Genomic DNA, 7517 nt, shown 5'->3' on the forward strand with positions numbered 1-7517 from the left:
CGGAAGCGCAGCGGTACGCGAACCGGAAGCGATCCGCGGCGCGGCGCCGACCGCGTAACGTAAACACAGCAGGTCATGTGACTCGGTAATAACACTTTTCATTGGTTCATTTCACTTTTGGTTTCCTAATGATGTAATACTAGGTCATGTGATCTAAAATGAACACTTTTCATTGGTTTAGAACTTTTGCTTTTCCCAAATGATGAAAACCCCTCCTTCTTTCCTCACTCTGACTTTCATCTTGGTGAGAGAAAGACCCTTTATTTACACTTTGATATGGCTTCATTAGTAGCTTCAGCTGGTGCTAACCCACCACCTCCACCAAATCCAAGAAAGAGAGGACCACCTGCAGAAGTAATTTTGCAAGAAGAGGAAGAACAGGAAGAGGAGGAAGAGGAGGAAGAGCCAAGGTTTTTGCCAGAGGAGCCCAGGAGGTACAATCGAAAGGAGAATTACATTTGGCAATTCTATAGAATTCCTGAGGGGCAAAAAAAAGTGAATGCACGCTACGTGTTTTGCCGTATATGCGGTGATAGATTGTCAAGGGGAACTGATAAAAAATACAGTTACGGCAATCACACTATGCATCGGCATATGAGTAGGTGGCACCCAAATAATTATAGTGCTGCCCAGCTACGTGATGAGCAACAAAATCCCCTCCCAATGGCAAGAAGATCGGTTGTTCCAGAGGTGTCGGGACCAGAGGCGAGGGAGATGATCGCAAACATCCAAATGTTGTTTGGGCACGTAAAGCAAGTGTGCGTGGAATGTGGCGATTTCATCTGCTACAGGGAAAGTAGCATCACTTTGATTTTGCGAGCTATTCAAAATCATGTTAATGTTTGTACGAAACGCCCCAAAAAATAAATTCTTTTTTTTTTGTTGCTCCTGTTGAGCCCTTTACAATGGATCGTTTTTGTTTCCCCTCCCCCCCAAAAAAACCAAAAAAAATTTAAAAACGTTCAGAAAATACAAAAAAAGTAAAAAAATGTTCAAAAAATACTAAAAAAATATAAAACAACAAAAACATAAAAAAAAAAGTTCTTTTCAGAACTACCTCCCCATTATAAAAAAATTGGTAGAATATTTAGAACTCTGCCAACCTCTATTTCTCTTAGTTCGCTCCCCGGAGCGCTACCCGGTACGCGTACCGGAAGCTAACCAAAAAAAATATTTTTAAAAAAAAAGAACAGTAAGTATAAGGTAAGCAAACAGACAGTTATGTGAAAAGAAAGACAGCGCTAGGGAGTAAACAAGAGATACTGTTACCTACAATCCACTGCTGATGAAAGGCGGAAAGGAGACAGTGGCAGTGTCCCTGATCCGCTTCGCGACCTGACCGAGTGTAAGCTTACACGCTGATTGAAAACGCTGATTGAAAACGCTTTTAAAATTGTTATGTTTGTATTTACTCTGTGACTAGTGCCTTTTTAAAAATTCACTTACCCCTGCACCACACGTCACGTTACTGATTGTAGGTGCCGGTTCCCTGCATCGCTTCGCTGGGGCACTTCCGGTCGGCCAGCTTGCAGAGCGGTTAGCGCTCTAGTGCACAACTTCCTGTGGGTATTTAGGCAGAACTGGGCTGCAGCGCTTCGCGGAAAGGAGACAGTGGCAGTGTCCCTGATCCGCTTCGCGACCTGACCGAGTGTAAGCTTACACGCTGATTGAAAACGCTGATTGAAAACGCTTTTAAAATTGTTATGTTTGTATTTACTCTGTGACTAGTGCCTTTTTAAAAATTCACTTACCCCTGCACCACACGTCACGTTACTGATTGTAGGTGCCGGTTCCCTGCATCGCTTCGCTGGGGCACTTCCGGTCGGCCAGCTTGCAGAGCGGTTAGCGCTCTAGTGCACAACTTTCTATGGGTATTTAGCCCTCACATCTTTTTGGGCGCGCAGCGGCCGCGCGCAGCCCCGCCGAAGACCCGCCAAAGAGCTGCCCGTCTGCGCCCGTCCGCGCTAAGGCAGCGCCGGGCGCTGGGCACTCTGCTCCTCATCCTGCCATTAAACTGGCAGGATGTGTTACTCTAAATCCGAGCTGCTGAGTCTTCAGCATTCTTCCTGTTGTTGCAAAAGACGCAATCCTGCTCATATACACCACCCGCTTGTTACTCCCTCCCAACTGTGCTCTACTTCCAAGCGCAAATCTAAACCTCTCCCTGTCCACACCTTCAGGCTTGGTCATCTCAATGTAAGATCCATGTACAAACATTCTTCAGAAATACATGACCTTTTAACGGACTATGCTCTAGATGCCCTGTTCGTGACTGAGACATGGCTCTTTGATGAGATGGACTCGGTCTGTAACCTGGCAACACCTACAGGCTACTCTATCTATACGGTGAACAGGGGCACGAGAGGGGGCGGGCTAGCGCTCATAATTAAATCCCACTTTCAATGTCAACTTGATAAAGTGGACATCAAGGGCAGCGAAAGTGCTCGCTTCTCGATTAAAGTCAATCCTCAGTTCTGTGCTACTGGCCTTCTGGTTTACAGACCTCCTGGTGCTGACGTTCCCTTCACTAACTCCCTCCTACAATATCTAAATACCAATGTTATTAACTCTGCCAACTTTATGATCATTGGCGACCTTAATTTACATCTTGACAAGAATACCGAGTCGAAGGCGGCAACTTTTTTAGCAGAACTTGCGGCTTTCGAACTCGAGCAACTTGTCCGTGGCCCTACCCATAGAGCAGGACACCTCCTTGACCCCATTTTCACCAACATCACTGGCGGGTCCTCAGGCATTCCTATTCCCATGACCTGGACTGACCACTATCTAGTGACGTTAACCATCCCCTGCAACTTAAGTGCTGTTATAGCATCTACCTCTTCAGTTCAGAAACGGCCATAGAGAAAACTCCATCTTGATGAACTCCATGACATTCTGGCATTACATCCCCTACCTCCGAGTGAAGACCTGGATGCAGGATACGACCAGTTCTGCCTTTGGATCACCCAGGCGCTCGACACTCTTATCCCTGCCAGATGGACCAAGGCCCGCACCCATACGGCGAGTCCTTGGTACAACTCAGAACTTGCCGCCTTGAAAAAGGAATGTAAGAAGGCAGAGAGACGCTGGAGGAAAAGTTATGTTGCCAGCCTTAAACAAGATTATGTCCTGCATCAAAAATCTTACCACCGTAAAGTCTGCAGAGTGAGAGCGGCATATTATGCCAGTGAAATCAACAACAGCTCTAACACCTCAAAATCGGTCTTTAAAATTTTGAAAGACCTCACGGCAAAACAAACTGTCAACGCCATTACTACCTCGCCTGACCTCTGTAACAACATGGCTAATTTCTTCACAGACAAAATCAAGAAGATATACGACACCTTCCCCAAAGACCCACAGGCACCGGTCACCTTTGATCCTTCCAGGCATTCCCTCATTTCTTTTCCCACACTTGACCGTGATACTTTCTCTAAAATCTGTAGAAAGATTAAATCTGGTTCTCCGGCAGATCCCTTAAAGCCTGACCTCTTCTGTGACGCTCATGCACTCATCACAGACCACGTTCGTGATTTTATCAATCGGTCACTCTCCACTGCCAGGGTCCCTATTAAATGGAAGCAGGCATGGGTATCCCCCATTTTGAAGAAACCCACCTTGGATCCCTCACTCCCGGAAAACTTTAGGCCGATCTCCCTGCTCCCTTGGCCCGCTAAAGTGGCCGAGGCACACGTTAATAACATCTTGTCCAACTTCCTCCGGACCAATAACATTCTGGACGACTCCCAACACGGGTTTAGAGCTGGTCATAGCACCGAGACAGCCTTGCTCAGTGTTTCTGAGGACCTCCGTTCCATCCTTGACGCCGGCGGCACTGCAGCACTGGTCCTATTGGACCTCAGTGCTGCCTTTGATACGGTGTCACATGAGGTCCTCTTGATGAGACTGGAGGAAATCGGAGTCACAGGGGCAGCCCTGGGGTGGTTTAGAGACTTCCTGTCTAACAGGTCTTTCAGAGTCTCCACCCCCCCTTACATCTCGAAGGAGCATAGCATTGGACAGGGAGTGCCGCAGGGCTCGTCCCTTAGCCCTACCCTGTTCAATGTCTATGTCCGCCCGTTAGCGGAGGTGGCCAGAAGGAATGGAATGGCTTTAGTATCATATGCAGATGATACCCAGTTGGTGGTGGCTTTGAATAACAACAGTGGTCTGGAAGCCCGTCATTTCAAACAGACACTCATCGACATCACCAACTGGATGACGGCGAACTTTCTCCAACTAAATGCCGGTAAAACCGAGATTCTCCTCTTGGGAAAAAACACCGCTTCCTGGGGAGATAACTGGTGGCCTGATATTTTGGGCTCTCCCCCTAAGCCAAAAGACTGTGTTAAAAATCTAGGCGTCTGGATCGACTCGGCTCTAAAATACACCATCCACACCAAGAAAGTGGCCGCCACGTGCTTCGGCATTTTACGCAACATCAGGTCCATCCTGAAGTTTTTTGACTGCAGCACCCGCCAGCTCATCGTCCAGGCGACGATCCTTTCAAGACTGGACTATGCCAGCTCTCTCCTTTTGGGAGCAAACCTGGCCGAAATCACTAGACTGCAGAGAGTCCAGAATGCGGCTGCCAGAGCTCTGGTCGGCCTACCTCGCCACTCTTCTGTTTCTGGAACTTTAAGGAAACTGCATTGGCTCCCGGTGGGAAGAAGGATCCAGTTTAAGGCTCTGTGTTTGGCCTTCAAGATCCTTAAAACCGCCTCCCCCCCACTGCTGAGCCCCCTCCTGTCTGAGTATACACCCAGCAGATCTCTCCGCTCAGAGGGACAACATCTAGTGACCATCCCACGCACCAGACTTGCTAGAGTTGGGGGACGTTCTTTCAGCCTCCTTGTTGCTAAACTATGGAACAGCCTGCCTGTTACCATACGGGGGATGCATGATCTTTTAGCCTTTAGGAAAGCCATTAAAACTAATCTTTTCCAATAATCCGTTCTTTTGTGCACCCTCATTTCGCACTCTGGTCAGTTCGCAGCGCCGGGACGCCCCTTGGCTGGGGCAGCCGCGCGCTATACAAATCCATATAACATAACATAACATAACATGATGTCACATATTACATCATTCATGACATGGTCAGTAACATCAACAGCAGTGGATTGTAGGTAACAGTATCCTTAGTTTACTCCCTATAGATGTCTTTCTTTTAACATAACTGTCTGTTTCCTTCCCTTATAGTTACTGTTCTTTTTTTTTAAAATTTTTTTTGATCAGTCATAAACAGTGACATTAATAGAAACAGAGAGAGTGAACAAGAGTGAAGAACTATGGTCCTCCTCAGCCACCCTCAGAAAACCAAGGGGGTCAAGATACATCTACCGTGCCCCCTTCTACCCATTCTGAACATTATTTGCCCTCCATCTTGTATCTTGATTCGACCGAAACACAAAATGGTGGACTCCCATAACGCTGCTGGTTTGCGAACCGGGCCACTTCCCGGAAAGTGGTCCAAAAAAAAAGGTGGGAAAGTAATTCACAGACACTAAGAGTAATAGAGATGGAGTGAGTGAACAAGACTGAGGAACTATGAGAACAGAGGGACTGAGAAAAAGAGTGGAAGGAGTTGAGTAAGTAGGTAATAGAGAAAGGAATGAGGAAAGTAGCAAAGGCAGGAAACTGAGGGTTAAAGAAGTGAAGCAGTGGATCTAATAGTAGGTGAATGTGATAGAAATGTAACGAAAAGAGTACAACTATTTACCTTATAATTGCCGTTAAATTAATCACTTTTTATTTTTATATTTTCAATCTGTGAAAGAGAGAACCAACATTTGAAAAATATTAAAACATGTATTTAAAAATTACAAAAGACAAGGGAAAAGATTGAAGGACAAATAGTTTTTCAACAACTTTGACACTGACAGAAGCTTCTGCTTCTCCAGGTCCCCTACACAATCCTAAAGATATACATTTTAAACTAACAGTATCTTGATGCAGATGAAGTGAGGCCTATCTTAAAACATGGTGCATCTTTTGCATTGCTCTTGTTTCAGAAAAGTGTCGCTTCAGGATGCCAATAACATGTCTCCTATCCAGAGATTTGTTTGAGGTGAGGCCTACTCAGAGTTCAAGATGAGATTTACACTTGTTGAAGTGTACAGAGGAGATAATATCTGTGAAAGTCTACCAATGAAGTGAGTCATGTCCACTGCACTCTTCAACAAAGTAGAAACCTCCTATGTTTCCCTGGACAGACCTAAACTTGATCAGCACAATGTGATTCATAATGATAGGAAACACAGGTGATGTAATTGAAATATGTGCAATTTATTTTGCTCATTTCACAATCACATCACTTGTGTTTCCTTTGCTTAGGTATCTCATTGTGCAGATGTAGTCCAGCATATGAAAGAATACGTAGAAGTGCAGCACTGCATGCAATAAATTTAACACTTACAGAAAACTCACCTTCTCCATGCCTCCTACACAGTTCTACATATACATCATAAATGCAAACAGTACAGAATTAATTATACATGTTAAATGGTTTATTTTTGCTGTTCTCAGAATGTATCAAAATTCACTAAAAACAGTGACTTGAAGGTATTCATCATGTAACAGCGGGGAAAAAAAAACACAATCAAAATGATTGTGTTTAAAAAACCCAAACAACATCAGAAATCAAAATTCAGAACTCCTTAAAGTTAACTTACTTTCCATGACGTCCAAGGATGTCCTATGAACAGCTTACACTCTTTTGTGCTGTTATTACTTTCAGCCCGCCACTTTCTGAAAGAAAACCTCCATCGTTTTTAAAAACACGTTACATGCAATAAATGACTTCTTGCTCTCTACCACTATTTTCCACAAGGCCAAATCTAGTCAGAGCTATTTATAACTCTTGGATTTCTTGTAAGCCAATCCCATCATTTGGCATTTCCGCAACTTTCACAATTAAAATGTTGAAGATCATTTTCACAATCCTGGAATAGTAATATCTTCCCCTTCTTGCTCAGTCATGTTCTACATTTCCTATGACACTGATACTGCTTAATATGAAGCAGACTTACACTACCTCTATGACTACTACAATTATTTAATTCTCTACATCACTTTTAATCACAAAGCAATGTAAAACAGTAGACAGCATTGCAGACTTACATTCCCTCTACTCCATGTTTTGATTGGCTGCTTCAATTAGCTTATAAAAAGAAACAGTTTTTCTGAACTCATTCAAAGTGCACATATATCTCCATGATGTCCAGTCCTATGATTAGAAGTTATGTCTCTGAACTACACTTATCCTCAAGGCCAAATTGTGTAGGAGCCATTAGAACTTCTTGAAATTCCACAGAGCACATCCCGAGATTATTTCCCTAAAATTTTGGTTTTAAAAACACCAGGTAAGAGTTTTTAAGGTCATACGGCAATTTTTTTTTGAAAACTAAAACAGAATCATTGCAGAATGACCAGCCATTTCTAGACTTTAAATAAGCTGTGTAATGTCCTGATGTTATTGAAGGGCCGTCATGATATATAATTGCTGTAGTTACAAAAGT

The sequence above is a fragment of the Lissotriton helveticus genome, chromosome 4_1 (genome assembly GCF_964261635.1).
Source record: "Lissotriton helveticus chromosome 4_1, aLisHel1.1, whole genome shotgun sequence".
Classification (NCBI taxonomy): domain Eukaryota; kingdom Metazoa; phylum Chordata; class Amphibia; order Caudata; family Salamandridae; genus Lissotriton; species Lissotriton helveticus.